At 47.6% G+C, this 24,700-nt stretch overlaps 1 pseudogene; it reads left to right on the forward strand.

The window, feature by feature from the left end:
• The first annotated feature begins 6,103 nt into the window (after positions 1-6,103).
• On the forward strand, positions 6,104-20,262 carry LOC115897571 (annotated as a pseudogene).
• The last annotated feature ends 4,438 nt before the right edge of the window (positions 20,263-24,700 follow it).

Raw genomic sequence — 24,700 nt, forward strand, 5'->3', positions numbered from 1 at the left:
CTATGTGCCAGGCACTGCCTTTGGTGCTGGAGAAACAGTCTCTCTGATCATTGACCCTGGAGATCACGTATGTACAATGTCATGAGCAGACAACATCTTTGTTTCCATGTTGGGCTGAACAACCTTCTCACCTGAATATCCATCTGCAGGCAGACCTGATGGTCCTTCAAGGCACTAACTTCAAACATTTTCAGCTTCCTAAGGACAAGTCATCCACCATTCAATCATCATTTAGTCACTGCTGCTCTCTTTTTCTTGGAGAAGCCTTGATTAATCAGGTCAAATTCATGCCATGCACTTAATCAGCTTTAAATTTCAGTAAACAAAGACAGAGAGATAAACTGAGAGAGAGAGAGATGAATCACCTTCAAGGGGCATTGCCTGTCATGCGTTTAAGAGAGGCAGCATAAATAATGATCTTCGACCTAGAGAACCGAGCCTCAGGCTGTGCAGAGTCCTAATTCACCAAACATCATTTGGTACCAGCTCTGTCATCTGACTGTTCTTGCTGAGACAAGAAAGTCAAAATTGCAGAACCATTTCCAATTTAAAAGTCTCAACAAAAAGAAATTTCTGGTCAATACTGAATCCATAAAAGAATGTAGTAAACCAGAATATCACACTTCTTAAGCCTTCCAGGTAATTGAGCCCAAAGATTGCTATGCAGGCCTCCCTTTTCTCTGCTGTATGAGCACATCTTCACCCAGCGAAACATTTGGCAGAGGAACATAAGGAAACTTGGTATTTCTTCACACAGCCTGCAAATGGGGCTTTCAGGGACCCAGAAGCAGAAAACTCTCAGTTCTAAAAATGTCGTTTAGGCCTTATATGTGTCACATTCGGCCTTGGGTGTCTGGCATAGCACCTGAATATCACACCTGATCATATGCTTTGGTTATGTGTGTCTTTAGACAAGAGCAGTTCATCAGTTCGTATATGCTTTGTTACACAGAGCTCCCTGGCGTCTCTCTCTACATACACCTCCTCCCAACCCCATGGATCTTCCCAACAAGCCCCCAGCCCTTCATTACTATCCCTGGTGCTGCTTTGGTTTCCAATAGGTCAGGGCTGGGACAGAGGGTAGAGTTCTTGCCCAGTTTTCAATGCTGCCTCTCTTAAAGTCATGACAGGCAATACCATTGAAGGTGATTCATCTCTCTTTCTGTGTCTCCCTCTCTGTCTCTGTCTCTCTCCCTCTATCTATCTTTTTACTGTAGCAGATGTTAGGATATGGAATGTGGGATGGTTTCTTTCAGAGAAACGCTGATAATGTCATCATTTGCAGTATTACTACTTCCCAATTCATCAAATACAGTCATGTCTCAAATGAGCACAAAAACCTAATCCAAAGTGATTTTTAAATTAGCTGTCATTTTGAAGAGTTCTTGCCTTTCTTCCTCTCCACTAATACAATTTTTTGTTTGTTTGTTTTGGTTTGGTTTTGAGACAGTCTTGCCCTATCGCCCAGGCTGGAGTGCAGTGGCGCCATCTTGGCTCATTGCAACTTCCACCTCTTGGATTCAAGCAATTCTCATGCCTCAGCCTCTCAAGTAGCTGGGATTACAGGTGCATGCCACCACACCTGGCTAAATTTGTGTTTTTAGTAGAGATGGGGTTTCGCCATGTTGGCCAGGCTGGACTCAAACTCCTGGCCTCAAGTTATCCACCCACCACAGCCTCCCATAGTGCTGGGACTACAGGCATGAGCCATGGCGCACAGCCCTCCATTAGTACAGTATTGATGGCATATTTTTGTGTCAGATACTTACACAGTTCACAGGACTTTCTAATGAATGATCCATATTTCTGTGTTTGAGGACACATGTGCAAGCGTGCATGCACATACACATGCACACGCCCACCCTTACTGCTTCCAGCATCAGTGTTCTTGCAAAGGAAGGAACTACAGCCATCTTATTCTTCCAGGGAGGGCTAATCTCTGGGAAGGCTGAGCTGCCCCTTGTAAAGTTCCATTGCTCCCACCTGCCTCCAGCCCCAAGGCTGCTTCAGGCTGTGGCTTGTGAGCATGGTGTCTGCATCTCCCAAATCCATCATCAGGCCTCATATTGACAAAGGGTTTTCATGCTGCCACCACACTTCTCCTTCCCAGTGCATTCTCTCACTGGGTGTCAGAGATGTATTGAGAAATAGAATTAAGATGCCAAAATGCCAACATTCAGAAACATAGTATAACAGAATGACTGACATCCACCAAATTCTGAAAAATCTATTCCCTGTGGTTATCACAACTTAAGGCAAAGAGTTTGGCAAAGGAGCAAGTGTCTTCACTTATACAAGCTATTCTCAACTCGTTCCTCTTGTCCCCTGTGAAATGGAGACAATAGATCCTATTTGGTAGGGAGTTGTTAAATCATTTAGTTCTTGGAAAGCAGTTAGCACAATCTGGCAAATAGCACTCAATTTGTGGATACTGATATCCTAAATTAGAGAAGATGGTAAAGGAAGGAATGGGGTAGATCGACTTTAAGCCAAGTGGTCCTGGTGGACACTAGGCTTGAATGGTAGCCCTTTGGGGGGTAGTCCTTGCTCTGTGGCAATCTTCCAACCATTCCAAATGAGGGGCTCTGGAAAAATGGTTCCCCTGGTAATAAGCAGTAATCCTGGGGTTGTGGGGGCTGGGGGAGGTAGGGATTTACTTGTTTACTCATTTACCTTGTTTGGCAATAAAATTGACATCTGATAATAATTTTGGAAATTTTATTTTAAGACTTCTTAAATGATGAGTAAAATGACAGAATGCTTTAAAATTTGTGTCTTTCTAGGGCAAAGAGGGTGTGCTTCTGTCCTGGTGATACCCAAGTTCTAGGATAGCATCTTTAGCAGGACCAAGTAGGAGAGGTTGTGGGAGGACCACTGTTCAGGGGGACTCTGGTACTACAGCGTGTGGTGGTACTTGGCAGGAATTCTGGACTGTACAGCCATCTTCTGCTATGGCCACACAGGAATGAGGAAGAGGGTCTGGGACAAGCCCAACTGGGGAGAGTGCTGATGGGCTCACTGTAGGGGTAGTGTTGGAGCAGGAAGGAGAGAGCTGGATATGCCTTAGCATCACTTCATCCTCAACTAATGACTTTCCCTGAGAAGCCTCACCAAATGTCCCCAGTCTCCCTTCCTGGCCCTCTGGCCTTGTTGACAACTGCATGGAGGCTCGCTTCAGGCCTGGGTTTGTAGATGTCTGTTCTCCTTTTTGGACATGCATCAATACATAGAGATGCTAAACAGGTAGGCTGACCCATCCTGGCTCTCACTGTGCATGGGGAAGTGAGGATGAAGAGTATGGCAACCTTCTAGGAGCTCTTTTACCTTGTCACCTTTCTTCTATCCTTGGATAACCTAGAGGGATGCCCTAGTGGACCTCAGAGTACTCCTGAATCCTCCACAAAATTGTACAGTAGGCAGAGTGTGCTTCCCAGGAACATCTGCTTATTTCCAGAGAACCTGCAGGGTGAGCAAATGCATAGCAGAAGGGAGCAATTTGCTAATGCTGGGATTGCAGGAGGAATGATAGCCAATGTGTACTAAGCGCTTACACTGTGCAGGTGACTGTTTTAAGCACTTGATTCTCACAAGATTCTCTATGCGGTAGGTACTGTTATTACTTCCATTTTACAGATGATAAAATTGAGGCATGAACTTTAAGCAATTATATGCCCATAGTCACACAGCCAGTGTTGAGCAAAGCCAGCTTGGATTCCCTTAGTCTGGCTGTACAGCACATGCTTTTAACCAATATGTTCTGTCTTGGGCTTCTTGGGAATCAGTGAGAATGATATTTTATAACCCAGGGGACCTCCTGGAGCATCCCAATGGCAGCCATTTGAATCACTGCCAGCAATGTCTATGTATAAGGCCTGCAGGGAGAAAGCTCAGATCTCATTGGAGCTTAGTGCCACTAGGTGGGTCCTGCTGGCACTAAGGATGGACTGAGGCTCACTGCCCAGAGACAAGATGAGGGACTCTTGTGCTGACCCTGAAGCTTACCACATCAGGGATGATACATATTCTAGAGCAGAGGTATTCAAAGGGTGGTCGTTGGGCCAGCAGGATCAGCATCAGATATTCTGGGGGTGGGACCATCAATCTGTGTTTTCGCAAGCTCTCCAGGTGATTCTGATGTGCACTTAAGGTTGACAACCACTGCTCTAGAGCTGTGCTTTCCAATTCAATAGTCTCTAGCCACATACGCCTATTTAAATTTAAATTAGTTAAATTTTGTGATAGCAACAGAAAATGAAAAAAAAGTAAGTTAATTAAATTTAAGTAAAACTAAAAATTTAGCTCCTCAGTCACACTAGCCACATGGCAAGCACTCAGCAGAACACATATGGCTGGTGGCTAGCACAGATATAGAACGTTTCCATCATCACTGAAATTTCTGTTGGGTAGCCCTGCTCGAGAACCTTGCTACTCCAGAGTGTGGCCCACAGACCAGCAGCGCTGGTATCACCTGGAAATTTATTAGAAATGAAAAGGTTAGGCTGGGCTCGGTGGCTTATGCCTCCAATCCCAGCACTTTGGGAGATCAAGACAGGTGGATCACCTGAGGTCAGGACTTCAAGACCAGCCTGGCCAACATGGCAAAACCCCGTCTCTACTAAAAATACAAAAATTAATCAGGCGTGGTTGTGGATGCCTGTAATCCCAGCTACTTGAGAGGCTGAGGCATGAGAATTTCTTGAACCCGGGAGGCAGAGATTGCAGTGAACCGTGATGGCACCACTGCACTCCAGACTGGGTGACAGAGTGAGACTCCATCTCAAAAAAAAAAAAAAAAAAAAGAAAGAAAGAAAGAAAGAAAAAGAAACAAAGAGCTCAGACTCCACCCCAGACCTTCTGAGTCCGAGTCTGCTTTTTCTTTTCTTTTTTTTTCCTTTTGCAAGATCTCCAGTTGATTCGTGTTGTACATTAAAGTTTGAGAAGCACTGCTCTAGAAGGCAAGTCCAACTCAAGGGCAGTTTGTATGTGTGATTGATTAACTCCCACTGGTAGATTCTCCCTCCTCTACCTTCTTGTTCATTGGTAATTATTTACTTTATGGCAAATTTGTGTCATTTGTGGCTAGGTTTCAACTTCTTAGGCCACCAGATTACAATATTATGGAGCTTAAAGGGAAGTTAGATGCCATCCATCTATTTGAATAATAGGAATAAGACCCCTCTCCTGGCCAGAAATTGTGCTCTAGACCCTCCACACGTGCTGATCTTATTGTGGGTGGTTGCAAGTGTCCAGGACTTGGCTTCCAATTATCACTAGGTATGTAGTTTTCCAGAAGACTTTATTCTCCTAAAAGCAGCATTTTTTTAAAAAATCAATTTTAAAGCATTTAATAAAAATCTCCCCTTTGCTCTCTCCATCTTCGGGCTGCCAGCTGCCTTTTTTTATTTTCTGGGCATTGTCTGTACTCAGTATTCCTGCTTATAACTGGCTACTTCTTCTCCACATATAGGTGCCTGTTTTCATCATCACATGAAGCCAGGGGATTGTGTTAGAAAGTCTGGAAGCTCACCTGCTTCCTTCCTGGAAAGGGAAATCTAGTGGACTTAATCTCACCTGATCCACAGGTGGCATTCACCAGACAAGCCCCTCTTGCCGCCTGCTTGCAATTCACAACAAAAGGATATGAGGATTGAAGCAGTTCTCATTATTTGATGTGGGTTCAGCCAAAAGCTCTGGGCCTGGGTTTCACAATCTGCCTCTGCTGCCCTAGGTGGGTCTAGAGTTCTGCCTGGACTCCCACTTCTTACAGCCACTAAAAGAAGTGGAAACAGGAAGGAGGGAGGGAAGTGTGTAAAAACCTCTGAGAAGGGAAAGGGCTGGTTAAGAGGTTACTAAAATAAGTAAAATCATCTTTATGTTCAAAAAAGGAGAGAATACAGTGAGAGCATCGAAATAAGGAAAGAAAAGAGAGACTGGGAAATACTAGGCTGATGCCATAGACAGAAAAATTCAGGCGGGATATAAATCTCGAGAGGCTGAGGATGGTTAAATAAGCCCATGCCTCAACAGAAAAATAAGAGGCCCATCACTAGAGCCACCTTAAAGCAGCTGAATCAAGATCCAGGGAGGAGGAAGGAGAGAGCAGATGCCTCAGAACCTGATAGTTGCTATTTGGGTCCTGATGCAAAATGCGTTCATAGTCTGTAGATGTCATATGTACGTAGATAAGGGTAAGCACAGACTTTTCAAAAGTTGCCAAAACTTCTCGTAAGAAGAATGGCTCTTCCCATGATCCCCTCCTTCCCTTTGCCATCTTTTCTTTTCCCCTGGAGCTGCCACCCTGAAGGTCAAGTTGTGCGGTTTTAGCGAGTACAAGGTCTACCTTAGACACGGAAGGCGCTACATCAGGATGGACAGGGACGTTTTCCAGTTTCTTAATGTAAAGTACGAGTCAGCTTTCCTTTCCAAGAGGGATGCTTGGTAGATAAACCGGATTGTCCTCTACAGAAGAAAGCACAAAAAGGGACATTTGGAAGAAATTCAGAAGAAAAGAAACTGCCAAGCAGTCAGATTCCAGGGGGCCATTAGTGGTGCATCTCTTGCTCATCTAATGGCCAAGAGGAATCAGAAATTTGAAGTTAAAAAGGCTCAACCAGAACAAGTTTACAGGGCTGCTAAGGAAGCAAAATAGGCTAAGTAAGCATCGAAAAAGATCCACAAGGGCATCCCCTAAGCAAAAGATTGTGAAGCCTGTGAAAGTTTCAGCTCCCCGAGTTGGTGGAAAAATTGTAAGTTGGCAGATCAGAATTTTTTTTTTTTTTTTTGAGACAGGGTCTCACACTCTGTTGCCCAGGCTGGAGTCCAGTGGCGTGATCTTGGCTCACTGCAGCCTAAACTTTCCCGGACTCAGGTGATCCTCGTACATCAGCCTCCCAAGTAGCTGGGACTATAGGCTCATGCTACCACACCCGGCTAATTTTTAAATTTTTTGTGAAGATGGAGTTTTGCCACATTGCCTAGGCCAATCTCTAATTCCTGGGCTCAAGTGATCTGCCCACCTCAGCCTTCGAAGTGCTGGGATAAAAAACATGAGCCACCATGCCTGGCCCAGCTCAGATTTTAAATAAACATTGTACTATATTAAAAAAGAATGTACAAGTAATACAAATATATAGTTTCTTGTGCTTGTGATCAAACCAATTAACACATCTTTGGAGTCCATTAGAAGATACCTTTTCTCTATATGGGCATGGGAATGGATCTAGTCTCTACCTCAAGGAGTAGAAAGAGTATACAAACCTTCTCAAGGGAAAGGCAGTATGCTCTGTAGCTTTGAGGGCATAATTAGTAGCATATACATCATTTGGAAGATGAAGACGACATGGACACAGAGTACCAGGATTTAGAATAATTTAGAAGGGAAGAGATTGTATCAGGCAAGAGAAAATCTATTAATGATTTTTTTAAATGATCTTATCTAAGCCTGATGAAAGTGTCAAGTCACCCTGAAGCTTTCAATTAGGTTGAACAATATTAAATTGTCAATATTCAACTGTTTTTGACCTACAAAGTTGCAGACAGTGGTGTGGCAGGTGCCCTAAATCGACTGTCTGAAGTCCTTGCAGGAACTGGGGGTGGGAGGGTGGAGGGGGTGCCCAGGTGGCTAGGACATCTAGGCCCCATGAGGAGCTGGCACAGATGGGTCAAGGGCAGCCTGATGGCATACATAAGCAGAGGGCAGCTTTTCTGTCTGCATGAAGCATAAATTTACATCAGAGCATCTCAATGGCTGAGAGCCCACTTGGTCTCCTCCCACTGATTGGGCTGCATGGCAATTCATTTTCCTAGAATCTGCAAACTTCTGCAGAGGCTATGGCCTTCCGTCTGCCACAAGCTCCCAGGAGTCCTGCAGAAACCAAGGCAACCAGCACTCTGCTGCCTGCACAGAATACCAAACAGCAAACAGCAGTGCAGGCTCCCATCCCTCTGCCACGGCTGGCTTCCCTGGCACTAGCTCTGTCCTCCAAGAGCGCTTTCTTTTCCTCCATTGTGGCTTTTCTACAAACTCACTTGTTACCAGGTGGCAGAAATACACCCACAGTTCAACAATATGTTTCTAAAACCTTCTCCATGACAACCCAGAGCAATGAGCAGGCTGCCAGATCAGAGCCAGCCAGAGAGAGGCCCTGGGGGCAGACAGTATAGAAACAGCACAGAGCAGCCAGGGATGTCAGAATTCTGCTTTAGCAGTAAGGCAGTCTGGGGGCTAACACCCCAAATTCTGGGACAGCGGTTAGGAGACCGAGTAGACCAAGGAAGCAGTGAATATATGTCTATGGATGCCCAGCAATGATGATTTATATATCTTTACTATAGCACAGAAACCAAATGGTTCAGAGCAGCTTGGACTTTCTTTCTCCTTGAAAGATATTTTGGCCAGGCGCACGGCTCATGTCTGTAATCCCAGCACTTTGGGAGGCCGAGGTGGGCAGATCACTTGAGGCCAGGAGTTTGAGACCAGCATGGCCAACGTGGCAAAACACTGTCTCTACTAAAAATACAAAAATTAGCCGAGCAAGATGGCACACACCTGTAATCCCAGCTATTCAGGAGGCTGAGGTGGGAGAAATGCTTCAACCCGGGAAGTGAAGGTTGCAGTAAACCGAGATCGCACCACTGCGCTCCAGCCTGGGTGACAAAGTGAGGCTCCATCTCAAAAGAAAGGAAGGAAGGAAAGAAGGCAAGGCAAGGCAAGGAAGAGAGCACGAGAGAGAAACAGAGAGAAAGAAAGAGAGAGAGAGAAAGGAAGGAAGGAAAGAAGGAAGGAAGGAAGGAAGAAAAAGAAAAAAAAAGAAAAAAGAAAAGAGAAAAGAAAAGAAAAGGAAGGAAGGAAAGGAAGGAAAGGAAAGAAAGGGCCGGGCGCTGTGGCTCATGCCTGTAGTCCCAGCACTTTGGGAGGCTGAGGCGGGTGGATCACGAGGTCAGAAGTTCGAGACCATCCTGACTAACATGGTGAAACCTCATCTCTGCTAAATATACAACAAATTAGCCGGGCATGGTGACACATACCTGTAGTCCCAGCTATTTGGGAGGCTGAAGCAGGAGAATTGCTTTAACCCAGGAGGCAGAGGTTGCAGTGAGCCAAGATTGCACCATTACACTCCAGCCTGACGACGGAGCAAGGCACTGTTTCAAAAAAAAAATTAAAAAGGAAGGAAGGAAGGAAAGAGGAGAGAGGAGAGAGAAAGTATGAGAAACCAACAAAGAAAGACTTGGGTTTTTCAATGGGCTGCCATTGCCTTGTGATGGGACAAATTATTTATAAATCAGAATGTTGCCAGGCAGCTGGGTGTGGTGGCTCACGCATGTAATCCCAGCACTTTGGGAGGCCAAGGCAGGCAGATCACCTGAGGTCAGGAGTTCGAGACCAGCCTGGACAAGATGGTGAAACCCCGTCTCTACTAAAAATAAAAACTAGCTAGGCGTGGTGGCAGGCGCCTGTAATCCCAGCCACTCAGGAGGCTGAGGCAGGGGAATTACTTGAACGTGGGAGACGGAGGTTGCAGTGAGCTGAGATAGTGCCAGTGCACTCCAGCCTGGGTGACAGAGCGAGACTCCATCTAAAAAAAAAAAAAGTTTCCAGGCATGGTGACTCACTCCTGTAGTCTCTACACTTTGGAAGGTCAAGGCAGAGGATCACGTGAGGCCTGGAGTTCAAGATCAGCCCAGGCAACGTAGTGAGACCTCATCTCTACCAAAAATAAAAAATTAGCTGGGCATGGTGGGATGCATCTCTACTCCTAGCTACTTGGAAGGCTGAAGCAGGAAGATTGCCTCAGCTCAGGAGTTTGAGGGTACAGTGAGCCATGATTACACCACAGCACTCCAGCCTGGGAAATGGAGCAAGATCCTGTCTCAAAAACAAAACTAAACAAAATGGGGTACTGAAGGCTCTGAGCTCCAGCCTGGGATCAGAAGGATATATTAATGTTGGATGCATTGAAATCAGACCCTCTGCCACCAGTCAGGGCATCAAGCAAATCCAGACTCAGGGAACCTTGAGCCACCTGTCCTTGTTCTCCTGGGATTTTCAAATAGGCCTAGGGCTCCCTCCATCTCTGTTCCACTGGGGTCTTCTGATAGGTTCATTGCCGAGCTCCTGCTCTGATGTCAATACCAGTTCTCACTGCAGGGCAAGTGAATAGACAACTTCCTTGTGTGATCACTTACTCTCCACACAAACAGAGCATACACGGGAAGGACCCCAGGCACCCCAGCTTTGGTTCTGGAGTAGCTCATGGCTGCAGCTATTCTTGGTTATATTGCATTATTTTTAGTCTCCCAAATTGCAGGATCAGCTACATAACTTGCAGTGCCCAGGGCAAAATGAAAATGCATGGTCCCTCATTTAAAAATTATTAAGAATTTCAAGATGGACAGCAGAACATTAAAGCGAGGATGGGCCCTTCTAAACTCAGGGCCTTGTGTGACTACACAGGTGACAGCCGTGAAACCAGCCTACCAAATCATTGTACCTGGTAGAAGAGGCTGTAGACAAATCACCAGGAGATAACATTTCTGGAGTTATTAACTTTGAGAGTGATTAGGATTTTTCAGTTGCAAAACCAGACTTGCATTGGACAAAAGGAAAAAATTCAGACACTCCCTTTTGTTATGTCTTTCTTCATCTAATTCCTGTTCTGATCCTTCTCTACACATGAGAACAAGGGTTAGTGAGTGTTTCTTTAGGACCATCTGACATGGATGGCAGAACACAACCTTTCCCAAAGTGGAAGAAACTGGTTTCTCCCCTTTCACTAAGAATCAGCCCTCTTGCAAAATTGTGTCAAATCCAGAAAACCCCCACCTTTGGGTCAACTTGGGCAAATCACATAATTTCTCTGAGCCTCATTTTCCTCATCTGTAAAGTGGTGACAATAATGATACCTACCAGGCTGGGGGTGGTGGCTCACTTCTGTAATCTCAGCACTTAGAGAGGTCAAGGCAAAGAGGATGGCTTGAGGCCAGGAATTCAAGACCAGCCTGGGCAACATAGCAAGACCAAGTCTCTATCCCTAAAAAATTTTTAACAACAAAAAAAGGTATCTACTGCACAGGTTGTTGTGAGAACTAAATGAGTAAAAAGCATGCAGAGAAAATAGCATAGTGCCTGGCACATAATATGTGCTCAATAAATAGCTTTTTTTTTTTTTTTTTCTGAGACAGAGTCTCGTTCTCTTGTCACCCAGGCTGGAGTACAGTGGCACGATCTTGGCTCACTGCAACCTCCGTCTTCCAGGTTCAAGTGACTCTCCTGCCTTAGCCTCCAGAGTAGCTGGGATTACAGGCTTGCGCCACCATGGCCAGTTAATTTTTGTATTTTTAGTAGAGATAGAGTTTCATCACGTTGGCCAGGCTGGTCTCAAACTCCTGACCTCAGGTGATCTGTCCACCTCAGCTTCCCAAAGCACTGGGATTACAGGCATGAGCCACCACGCCCCACAATAAATAACTTTTATTATTAATTTCATCATTAGTTTTAAGTAGGTGGTTCTAAAGTTAAACTCTGTTGAAATAAAGGTAACCACAAACTAAACTATTGCTTTTAGTTTCACCCTCAGAAAGAATGTGCTGGAAGGGATGCAGAGAGGCTGACTGGGGTGTCCACTTTCAATCCACATCACAAAGCCTAACAGTCCACTAGGGTGGGGTCAGTGACCTGTCATTAGGCTCCCGAGTTGTCCCTCCTTCCCAGAGCTGAAGAAAGGCAAGTTCCTTTTCAATTCACAGACAAGGTTAAGTCAAAGCATAAAGCTGTCTTCTAGATTTTCCCCTATGGTGTTTTTTTCTCAAGAACTTTAAAGTCTAAGACCACATAAATTCAAGACTTCAAGGGCTTTGTCACCTGAACAGGTTTACATAAGATGAACAAGAACTTTGAAAGTGACCTTGTATCAACATTGGCTAATGTAAGCAGAGGGTATTAGTGGCCCCAAGATTCCCCTGTTTGGTGGGCCTCTTTGAAGGTGACCTCCCCTCCCACCCCACCTCAACCTGTGCTCTACTAGGGAGGAAATATGAGATGACTCATCGAAGACAGGACTGTGGAAAACAGCGCCACTATCAAAGGTCTCCGCAAATGTAAGAGCTTCTTGTTCTACCATCAAGGACAGTTAAACCACCATAATCACCTGGTTGCGGTAGAGGGCATGCCTGAGTCAAATATGAGGTCTGAAGCTTCTCCCCCTGAGTTGGCATTTTGCTTTTTCTCAAAAGCACCAGTCTTACTCTTCTTAGGCAACAGGACAGAATGCTCCTGCTCTGAGGCAAACTTAACCCACAAAAATCTGCTTACATGTCTGGGCATGGTGGCTCATGCCTGTAATCCCAGCACTTTGGGAGGCCAAGGTGGGAAGATCACTTGAGGTCAGAAGTTCCTAACTAGCCTGGCCAACATGGTGAAACCCCATCTCTACTAAAAATACAATAAAATTAGCTGGGCATGAGATTAGGCGGGCACCTATAATCCCAGCTACTTAGGAGGCTGAGGCAGGATAATTGCTTGAACTCGGTGGGTGGAGGTTGCAGTGAGCCGAGATCATGCCACTACACTCCAGCCTGGGCAATAGAGAGAGACTCCTTCTCAATTAAAAACAAAAAGAAAACCTGCTTTCACCTCCAGCTGAGGGTGGCTGGCCCCACTGAGCCCTCAGAAGAGCTGCCACAGCTTCCAGCCCTCTTGAGCAGTGAGATCACAACTGTGTGTATTTGGAGGTCAGTTTAGGAGTGAGGATGATGTTGTGCATTCAGTCCCCAAAGCAGAGGCTGATGGGTGGTGAGGCCAGTCCACTGTCCTCTTCTGAACCCTCAGGCTAAAATGAAAGCCACTGTCTGCAGTAAGAACCCCAAAAGAGGGCCTGGAAAAAGAGAAGGAAGCACTAATAAAAAGCAGCAGCATCTAACTGCTGCCAAGGGCAATGCACTCAAGAAATGCCTTCAAGGAAAGGCTGGCTGGGGACCAGAGCCCTGGCTTTCAGAGTTGGCTGCAAGACCTTGGTCCTTGGAGAGTGCATAGTGCCCTCTACACAATGACCAGAGAAGTCCACCAGGAGTGCCCCATCCCAGATTCGTTTCTTTGTTTGTTTGTTTGTCTTGAGACTGGGTCTCACTCTGTCACCCAGGCTGGAGCGCAGTGGTTCTACTATGGCTCACTGCAGCCTCAACCTTCTGGGCTCAAGTGATCCTCCCACCTCAGTTGCCCAAAGTGCTGGGATTACAGGCATGAGCCACTGAGCCCAACCCCATCCCAGATCTGTAAATAGACCTCTGTAGATGTGTATAAATTGAAAAAGGTTGCATGCCTTTTCCAATTACATTTGATCTATCAATCTTCCCCCTACCCCACCCTCCTTTTTTTTAACCAAAGCCTCTGTTTTTGCCTAGATTTTCAAGGCAAAAATAGTCTAGTGGGAGCAACTGCTACTACACTTCATGGACCTGGTCAAACACAACCAGGTCTCACACTGGGGTGGGATTCTGCTAATAACCATGGGCTTACAGAAATATACTCACATAGACTGGTGTCCAGCACTGGGCCAGGCCTTGGCCGTAGTCAACAAGGCACCTTGGGGAGGGCTTCTTTCCAGGGTCTGCTTTGGCCGACGGGACATGGAAGAAAGCCCTGGGTGTGTTTGGAGGAAGGGAGGGAAAAAAATGGGAATTGTTCTTTTGTTTTTGCTGGAGATCAAGCAGGTTGAAGTGCTTAAGATCCCTTTAGGCAGAACTAAGGCAGTTTGTAAGCGTGTGGCACTATCATCGATTTATTCAACATTTACTAAGTGCCTACTGTATTCCTGTTCCTGAGAAAACCAGAGCAGATGAGACCATGGTCCCTTCCTCATGGTGCTCCCAGTCTTGCAGGGCTTGCAGACATGAGAACATGGGTGAAAGCCCACAGGAAGTACTGGCCTTGGAGGGTCAGAGATAGTGAAGTGACATCTAATTCAAGGTGGGAGAATGAGCAGAGGCCGAGAAGAGGCTTGTTTTTCTCTTGCATACTAAGCTATAGGTAGGTGAATGGTCCAGGCTGGGAAGATAGTCCCATGTCAAGAGGTTGTCTGGGGCCCGTTGCCATCTTCTAGGGTATTTTCCTCATTTGCATGATCAAAGCTAACACCAGCACCACTCCCACATTCCAGGAAGAAAGATGGAAATTGTGGAAGGCAAACAATTTCCTCTTGAAGAAGCTGCACACGTCACTTTTGCTTGCATCATTCCACGGGCCAGAGCTTAGTCACATGGCAACTCCTGGCTGAAAGGGAGGCTGGAATATACAGTGTCTAACTAAGTAGCCATGTGTCGAACTAAAACTAAGAGGAAAGAAGGGGAGATGGGTACTAGTGGGCTATTAGAAATCTCTGTCATAGGAGGGGAATAATGGTCTATGGGACTGCATGGTCAAGGGCAAGAGACACAAGAGAACAATGAAACTGGGGAGGGATGTGCTAAGCATTGTATCAAGTGCCTTCTTTTCTTTCTTTCTCTCTTTCTTTTCTTTGGACAGAATCTCGCTCTCTCGCCCAGGCTGGAGTGCAGTGGCGTGATCTCGACTCACTGCACCCTCCGCCTCCAGGGTTCAAGCAATTCTCCTCTCTCAGCCTCCCGAGTAGCTGGGATTACAGACACGCATCACCATGCCCAGCTAACTTTTGTATTTTTAGCAGAGATGCAGTTTCACCATGTTGGCCAGGCTGGTCTTGAAGTTCTGACCTCAGGTGATCCAGCTCGCCTCTGCCTCCCAAAGTGCTGGGACTACAGGCATGAGCCACCGTGCCTGGCCAAGTGCCTTATTTCCATTATTTCACATAAACCTCACAATCCTATAAATAATGGTTTTTACCATTTTCATTTTGCGGAAGAGGACAGTGAAGGTCAGAGAGGTTTGTTAATTTGGCCAAAGTCACCCAGCCATAATGGTGAAAACAAGATATTAATCTAAGTAAGTCCACTTGCTCCAGAGTTGCTGGTTTCTCCATGAGGCTACACTTCCTCTCTGTAAAGCTACCTAGAAGGTAGGCGATGCCATGGGAGATCCAGGCATCACTGGCAGAATGGTGTCATCAGTGGGGCACTGCAGGGGGTGAATGAAGACTATGAGGTAGTGGGGGAATTGGCAACAGTCAGGAGGCAAATCCAAGAAGCAGCACCTGACAAAACCAAACAGTTGTGAGTCTAAGGGAATCCAAGTTCAGGTTCCAGTTCTGAGTCTAAGGAAATCCAAGTTCAGATTCTACTTTGAGATCATTATTCCTGGTAGTTGAATCTTAGATTTGTGAGGAACCTTTCAAGATACTCAGATGTGAGGATGATCTTGACCCTCAAATTGATTAACAAGATGGCTTTGATCATCTACAGATATCCAGTCCCACCTCCACCCAGAGCAGGAGCCCTTCCCACAGCATGCCTGATGGTTACTCATTATTTCCAACCCAAATCATCTCAGTGTTGGGGACCTCACCGATTCTCCAGTCAGTATCTCTGTCAGACAACTCCACGTACCCACATGCCCTTCTAAATGGTCCAGAACAGGGGGAAATGGATTCCATACAGGTGTAGAGTTTGGGGAGACCCAGCTCTCCACTCATGTTGAATACATGTGTGTTTAATCCATCAACCCACAGATTGAAGAGTTCAGGGAGATTAGGGTTCCATCCAACAAGGCCAAGACAGTATGAATCTCTATTCAGGGCATTTCCCTTTACTGCAATTGTCCCAGGGCTGTGTGAGCCTGAGACCCTGGGCTGTCTGAGTCCAGGCAGCATTTCTCACCTCTGCGAATGTTAGGGATATTCATTACTTCTTTAACTCAGCAGCCTCACAGCCACAACCTTGAAGAAAATTCCCTCTAAAACTTGCAATAGATTCAGCCTTTGAATAATTCAGTGTGGCTCCTGACTCAGGGGAAGTATTCTGTTTCTAATGCCTCTTAACCTAGAGAAACAACAGCTAGCATACCACAGGGATGCATCGCCTAGATTTGAGTGAATGGATGGGAGGAAAAAGGAAGAGAAGGAAAAATCAAAGAAGACAGGGAGGGAGGGAGGGCCGGACGGAGGGAGGGAGGGAGAAAGGGAGAGGGAAAGACACAGGATAAATTTACTTCTTCAAGTGATCTTAGAAGTTCCCAAGGACCTTAGCTCATGCTGGGTAACAGGCCCTGAGGAAAGAGTTGTGACCAGGTTGTGGGAGCTGCCTTGGTGACAGGTCACCCTGCCTCCTACGGCAGCTGCAGGGGCATAAGAATTGAATGTGGAGCTCATCCACTATAGAACCATCAACTGAAATAGGAACTTACAGCCAGTGTGCAAAGCTCCTCCCAGGACGGCCAAGGACCACCCCCACTTTGGCCCAGCATCGCTTCAAGACTCAGAAATGCAGAAGGGGAGAGGAAAGAGGTATGGACTTGGGTCAGATGTTCCAACCCCACTTCTGCCTTTTGTGGCAGTGGGAGCATGAGAGGGTCACTAGTGCATGTTGTGGGATGAGGACAGGATCATGAGATCTGGCCAGAGACTGTATCCTCCACTCCTGTCCCATCTTAGGGCAGGCAAATGCAAATTATTTATTACTGAAACGTTTTTGCCCCACTGGACCAGGCTGTCCCATGTAAGAGATTCCTTAATGTAGGCTGGGGGCTCACCTAAGTAGGCTATGTTTCTTTTCTCCTGAAACCCAAACCAACTTAACACTCCCTTAGTAAGGAAAGGTGAGTTCAATAAAAATCACACCAAGGAAAAGCAAGCAAGACTTTCTGTGCAAAATCCATGCTGAGTAGGTGCAATCCACCTACCTCACACTCACACAGAAAGGGAAGTCCCAAGGCATGGCAGAAGAGCCTTCCCCCAACCCCCTGCTGTAGTCACCCTCCCCACCATGTAGGAGGAGATACTGGGGAGATACCTGAACAACTCACACCTGGCATCATTCTGTTTCTCAAGGATTGAAGACAAGGGCAGGCAGGGATAGGCAGAGTGGGATTTTGAGGTTCTCTTGAGGCCAGCACTCACTGACCTCTGTTTCCTCGTCTTTTTTTTTTTTTTTTTTTTTTTTTGAGATGGAGTCTTGCTGTGTCACCCAGGCTAGAGTGCAGTGGTGCGATCTCGGCTCACTGCAACCTCCACCTCTGGGTTCAAGCAATTCTCAGGCCTCAGCCTCCCAAGTAGCTGAAATTACAGGCATGCACCACCACACCCTGGTAATTTTTTGTGTTGGTTAGGCTGATCTCGAACTCCTGAACTCAAATGACCCACCTGCCTCAGCCTCCCAAAGCACTGGGATTACAGGCATGAGCCACCACACCCAGCCTGTTTCCTCATCTTTAAAATGGGAATTGTAAAAGCACCAGCCCTGTTACCTCAAGGGGTGACTGGGGAGTAAACTGAGGCAGTGGGGGTGACATTATGTCATGGACAGCAAGGAGCCTCACAGTCACACACCCCAGCTGCACCTGGCTCCTGGGAGGCACACACTGTGTATGAAATGCTGTCCCTACCTGCAGGCTGCTGAAATGCTAGTCAAAAACAAAACATTCTAGGGACACCCCGAGGAAATAGTACAAGATGGCTGAATATCAGTATTACCTGGTATTGGTTCATGCAGATGGTGCGTGCAGTTAGCACGATTGTTCTAGAAGACTCCCACAGCCTTCTCCAATCAGGTGCCTGGCATCCTCTGTGCTTGGCGGGGTCACCAAGACTCCCAGCCTGGTCCTTGACTCTGCAACTCCAAAAATCCTTTTAGAAACTGCTCTCTCCTGGGAAACGCTTGTACCAGCCAGCCCCCCAGTCCAGAAAGCCAATGCATTCTTTACAGTGGAAGAGGACCCCTTCATTTGCACAGAGCACACATCTTTCTGGGATGTAAATCCATTCAAGGAACAGAGTAAGAAACCGGAAGTCTTCCTTATAAAAAGAATGAACCCGGCCGGGCGCGGTGGCTCAAGCCTGTAATCCCAGCACTTTGGGAGGCCGAGACGGGTGGATCACGAGGTCAGGAGATCGAGACCATCCTGGTCTACACGGTGAAACCCCGTCTCTACTAAAAAATACAAAAAACGAGCCGGGCGAGATGGTGGGCGCCTGTAGTCCCAGCTACTCGGGAGGCTGAGGCAGGAGAATGGCGTAAACCCAGGAGGCGGAGCTTGCAGTGAGCGGAGATGGCGCCACTGCACTCCAGCCTGGGCAAGAGAGCTAGACTCCGTCTCAAAAAATAAAAAAAAATAAAATAAAAATAAAAATAAATAAAAAGAATGAACCCAGAGGGTGCTGGTCAACCTCCCCTGGTGTCATTTTGCTCCAGCACAAGTGCATAGTGATCACTTCCCATGCCTTTCCCACCCAGAGTGTTTTTCTCTCTGGGTCCACTGGGGGTTCCTGAGCCCTCATTTGGACCAGTCACTCTCCTGACAGTCCTTTGTCTCTCCTTTTTCTGTCCTGCATGAACCATTCTGCCAAGAAAACAAGGAGCAGATTAGAATATAGCTTACCTGGTGTGGTTCTCACTTTAGACACTGGCCTCCTTTTTTTTTTTTTTCTTTTTTTTTTTTGAGGCAGAGTCTCGCTCTGTCGCCCAGGCTGGAGTGCAGTGGCCAGATCTCGGCTCACTGCAAGCTCCACCTCCCGGGTTTACACCATTCTCCTGCCTCAGCCTCCCGAGTAGCTGGGACTACAGGCGCCCGCCACCTCGCCCGGCTAGTTTTTTTTTTTTTTAGTAGAGACGGGATTTCACCGTGTTAGCCAGGATGGTCTCGATCTCCTGACCTCATGATCCGCCCGTCTCAGCCTCCCAAAGTGCTAGGATTACAGGCTTGAGCCACCGCGCCCGGCACACTGGCCTCCTTAACAAGACTGACAGTGAGCTGAATCTCCAAGTTCTTCCCCACCTCCCCCCACTCCAGACACCGGCTTCCAGCCCCAGGGAGCACCATTCCCTTCTGTGATGGGCCGGACTGTGGCCACTGTCCCAAGGACCAACACTACTCTTCAGGGGAGACTCCATCCTCCACAGCCAGGGAACTTATAGCAGACAATCTGCTAGGTCCTGGTTCTCAATATTTTTAGCTCACATCCCACCCACAACAATTCTGTCAAGCTTTACTACCTGTGGTTTGAATGACAAAAACATTTATATGAAACAGGGGTTTGCTATGCTATCCAGGCTGGTCTTGAACTCCAGGGCTCAAGGAATCCTCCCACCTCAGCCTCCCTAGTAGCTGGGATTACAGGCACGAGTCACCACACCCGGCTAATTATTATTTTAAATTATATTAGAATACTGGAGGTATTTTCAAACGCTGCTGTACCAGGTCCACATGCTGACACCCCACCCCCACCCACTCCCAGGAGAACATTCCCTTCCACTCCCACCTTGTTGTGAACCGCTGTTTTGGAGTGATCTCTTCAAATGGACCTTCCTGCTCATGCTACTGAATCAATTCCGCCAGCATCCGGAGTGCCAGGCTCTGTACTGATGTAGCTCAGCCTGTCTGTGGGTGGAGTGGGGGTGGGAAGAGGCAGTTTCTGAAGAAATCACCGCCACAATATTCAATAGCTAAAGAGTGAGAATTTTTTTTTATTTATTTAAAAAATTTTCGCTATTATTATTGCTTTAGAGGCGGGTCTCGCCCTGTGGCCCAGGCTGAGGTGCAACAGCTCAATCATAGCTCACTGTAGCCTCGAACTCTTGGGCTCCAGTGATCCTCCTACCTCTGCCTCCTGTGTAGCTGGGACTACATTTCACTTTTTGTAGAGACAGTATCGCCTTATGTTACCCAGGCTGGTAGAGCAAGGATTTTTCTAATTCTGCTTTTGAATTCTGATGATGGCTCTGGAGTGAGGGATGGCACCCCTGTGAGCATAAGAAGATCTAGTGAGCTATAGAAGGAAAGATAATCTTGGAGCACAGCTGGACCTGAGCAAGGAGCCCAGAGTTGGGGGCGGGGGGGGGGGCCGGTGCCTGGCGCCCCCTGGCGGGACCGCGCGGTGAGGCGAGGGAAGGGCACGCGGAACCCGCCCGCGGCCCAGGGACCCCAGCCCTCGGCCTCCACCTCTGCGGTCTGCACGAAGCGCTCCTTTCCCCCAGCACCAGGTCCTGCAGGGGACTGACGCTGCTTACCACCTCACTCACCAGGCAGAGGAGAACCTGGAGGCCTGCAACCAATGGTGTCTCTTTCCGGAGGTCCCTGGGGGCTTTCTCGCTATTAATTATCCCGTGGAGCCCCCAGGGCTTTGTCTGTGCTGCCAGTGAGACAGTGAGTGTTGAGCCTCACCGGCGCTGGATGGGAAGGAAGGAAAGAGGCCGTGTCCCGCCCACCCTGGCAAGGCCACAGGCGTGTCCTAGTGTGGGATGCGGGACTGTGGGGAGCCAGCCTCTGCGAGGAGATGAGGTCCTCGGGCGCAGACAGCAGTAGCCACTGGGTGGGGTTGATACAAGCCCGGGAACAGGAGTGGGGCAAGAGACCGAGACAGGATCCCAGGAGAAGGGGGCGGCCAGGCAAAGCACCTCCTCTCCCACCAGGAGTGCATCGGAGCTGAGCGGTAGGGAGGGAGCCTCGCTGGCGTGGATGATCAAAGTCAGATCTTTTAGCTCTAATCTCAAAATTTTATGCCTATTTATTTGTTTATTTATTTATTGAGACAGAGTCTCACTCTGTCGCTCAGACTGGAGTGCAGTGGCGTGATCTCGGCCCACTGCAACCTCCGCCCTCCCATCTCCCCCACCCGCCCGCCCCGGTTTAAGCAATTCTCTGCCTGACCGTCCAGAGTAGCAGGGATTATAGGCGCACGCCACCACGCCCAGCTAATTTTTTGTATTTTTAGTAGAGACGGGGTTTCACCATCTTGGCCAGGCTGGTCTTGAACTCCTGACCTCACGATCCACCTGCCTCCGCCTCCCAAAGTGCTGGGATTATAGGTGTCAGTCACCGTGCCTGGCCTTATGCTTATTTTTTAAAAGGCCACAAATTAGCATTGAGAACCTCTGGACCACAGCAGAATAGTTTTAGGGCAGAGGCTGGGAAACGCGGCCTTGTAAGGAGGTCAACAATGGGGAGAGCAGAAACTTGTCTCTGGGGACCCACGGTACCTGGTCTGTATTAGCCATCTCCCTTTTGTCATTCCTTGGGCACCCTGGTTTTGAGCAAATCAACCTTGTTCTCAATCTCCATGGCAGCTGGTCTTCTTGGGGTGCCCCAGGGTTAGACCATTGTCCTGGCTTCTCTCTCACTCCCTTGATGATCTCATATGCTCTCATAGTTTAAATACCATCAGCATGGGATGACTCCCAAACTTCTATCTGCATCCTGGGTCTCTCTCCAAACCCGGCTTATATACCCAGTTACCTACCTGATATATCCACCTGGATGTCTAGCAGACATCTCAAACTCAACATGTCCAAAACTGAAGCAGCCGATCTTTTCACCTCTACCTGCTCTACCAGCAGCCTTCCTCATCTCAACTGACAGCAACTCCATTCTTCCCTGCCAGAATCTTAAGAGTCATTTTTCACTCCTCTCTTCGCTTCACACTCCTTGTCCAATTTGTTATGAAATTCTGTGGACATTACCTTCCACATAGGTACAGAATCTGACATCTCACTGCCACCATTCTTATCACCATGGTCTCAGCCACCATCATTCCTTATCTAGATTTCTGTAGAAGTTTCCTAGCAGGTCCATCTGTTTCCTACCTTTACTCCCATGGCCTAGTCTCAATACAGTACTGGGTGGCCACTGAGAACATAAGGCCAATCGTGTGGTCACTCTGGTCAAGCCCCCTGCGATGGTTCCCATTTCTCTCGGAGGAAAAGCCAAAGGCCTTACATGGTCTACAATGCCCTGCAGGACCGAGTCCCAACACTTCTCTAACCTCACCTCTCACTATTGTCCTCCTTGCTCTGCCCACTGCAACCACAGTGGACTCTTTGCTGTTCCTCCAACATACTGGGCACATTCCTGCCCCAGGTCTTTGCTGTACCCACATCATTGCCTGGGGTGGTCTTCCCAGATATTCTAATTCTCACCTCCTTTAATTCTATGCTCAAATCTCACCTTCTCAATGAGGCTTGGTGTGGACTGAATTGTGTCCCCCCTCCAAATTCCTAGTTGAAGGCCGTGAAAGGAAAGCAAATCTCAAGACCCCCCAAATCACCAAGTCAAAGGGAAAAGTCAAACTGAGAACTGCATCAGGCAAACCTGCCTCCCATTTTATTTCTAAATAATAATAGAGTTGCAAAGATAAGAAGGTTACATACCTCCCTCACAATTTCCTCATTAGGAAATTCTGGGGCCCCAAGATTTTTACCCTGAAATGGATCTGCTGAATTTTACCCAGGCAATGTGAATGCATAACCTGTCTTCACGGGCATGGGACAAATGACGGAACTCTAAGTCATCCCTCCGCTCACTTGAGACACATGCACATCTGATTGCTTCCTCTGATGTAAAAATGCAGATTCAGAGCTAGACATGGCATAAGTGATTATTCCTCTACCATCCCCCACCCCCACCTCATGTAAATTATGTATTCAGTGAAAGACTCATCAAAGACTCGAAAGAAGGCCGGGCACAGTGGCTCACACCTGTAATCCCAGCACTTGGGGAGGCTAAGGCGGGAAGATCACTTGAGGTCAGGAATTTGAGACTAGCCTGGCCAACATGGTGAAACCCTGTCTCTACTAAAAATACAAAAATTAGCCAGGTGTGGCAGTGGGCACATGTAATCCCAGCTACTCAGGAGGCTGAGGCAGGAGAATCACTTGAACCTGGGAGGTGGAGGTTGCAGTGAGCTGAGATTGCGCCACTGCACTCCAGCCTGGGCGACAAAGCTAGACTCCATCTCAGAAAAAAAAAAAAAAATACAAAAAGTTAGCCGGGTGTGGTGGTGCATGCCTGCAATCCCAGCTACTTGGGGTGCTGAGCCACGAGAATTGCTTGAACCCAGGAGGTGGAGATTGCAGTGAGCCGAGATCATGCCACTGCACTCCAGCCTAGGGGACAGAGTGAGATTCTGTCTCCAAAAAAAAAAAAAAAAAAAAAAAGATTGAGAACTGTTTCAAGTTCTTTTTGGTTTACGAGCCCAACCCCCAATGTGATGATGTTTGGAGATAGGGCTTATAAGAGGTAATTAGGGTTAAGAGAGGTCATGGGGTGGGGCTTCATACCATAGAGTTGGTGTCCTTGTAGAAGAGGAAGAGACACTGCAGCGCTCTCTGTCTGCATAAGCCAGCACGAAGAAACAGGCATGTGAGCCCACAGTGAGATGGCAGCCGCCTACAAGCCAGGAGAAGAGGCGTCAGGATGAAACCTGCGCCCGAGGACCTCATCTCCTCGCAGAGGCTGGCTCCCTGCGTCCCGCACCTCACGCTGGGACATGCCTGTGGCCTTGCCAGGGTGGGCGGGACATGGCTTCCTTCCTTCCCATCTAGCGACGGTGAGGCTCAGCACTCACTGTCTCACTGGCAGCACAGACAAAGTCTTGGGGGCTCTGTGGGATAATTAATAGCGAGAACACCTCCAGGGACCTCGGAAAGAGACACCATTGGTTGCGGGCCTCCAGGTTCTTGTCTGCCTGGAGGATGAAACCTGCCTCGACAGCACCTTGATCTTGGACTTCCAGCCTCCAGAACCATGAGAAATGTTTCCACTGCTTACGCCACCCAGCCTGGGGCATTTGTTACAGCAGCTCTAGCAGACTAAAACAAGACTGATCCTGCCATTCTATATGCTATTGCCACCTGTCCCAACCTTCTTCCTGGGCCTCCCAAACTCCCTTCCTTGCTCCACCTTTTCTATTTACCATAACTCTTAATGCCTTTTGATATATATAATTATTTTTTCTTACATACATTGTGTATTATTCATTTCCCCTGCCAGAATACAAGCTTCATGAGGGCAGGGATTTCTGTTTGGTTCACTAATGTATCTAAGTGCCTGGAATAGTAAGTTCCTGGTGCATAATGGCCATTCATTAAATCTTTGTCAGATGAAGGAATGAATTCTTCTCAAAGAGGCAAAAGGAAGCAAGGAGAGGGGTTTTAATTTATCTTAGAGCTGCTCATCTCTAAAGGAGAAGTCCATCCAGGGGATGGACAGAAGGGCTGAGCCGGCCTGGCTGTGGCCTCGGGCATGCAGAGGGCTCAGGAGACTAGAGACAAGGTGGCTTGGCCAGCACTGTTCTCATCTGAGAGTCACACAGACTGGAGGAGTCACACATTTTATTTAAAGGAGACAACGTTCTCCAGTGGAAGCAGGAAGACATTCCAAGCACACAGTATGCACAAAGACACAGAGGCAGGAAGCTCTCTGGGAATAGAGATTTGCAGGGAGTGTGAGCAGAGGACAGTGAGAGCAACACAGAGTCCAGAGAGGAGGAGGACTGTCAAGCTCAGGTACTGAGCTTTATTTGGCCAGGAATCTGGACCCACTGAAGGATTTAAGCAGGGAAGCAAGCTGATGGGATTCACTTGTTTGAAAGATCACTTGGGCAGCAGCTGGAAGAGAATCTGGCCGCAAGGAGACCACTTAGGAGAGGGGCCTGCACTTGTTCTAGGTACCTCACAACAGTGTGCTTTTCCCCATGCCTTGGGAAGAAACGTTAAGTGCGGGCACATACATCTTTGTTAACAGGTAACAGCCATGCACAGGCAAAGCTAGTGCCAGCCTGCCCCCTGAAACCTCAGGGGAGGG

This window comes from Rhinopithecus roxellana, chromosome 5 (assembly GCF_007565055.1).
Source record: "Rhinopithecus roxellana isolate Shanxi Qingling chromosome 5, ASM756505v1, whole genome shotgun sequence".
In the NCBI taxonomy this organism is placed as follows: Eukaryota; Metazoa; Chordata; class Mammalia; order Primates; family Cercopithecidae; genus Rhinopithecus; species Rhinopithecus roxellana.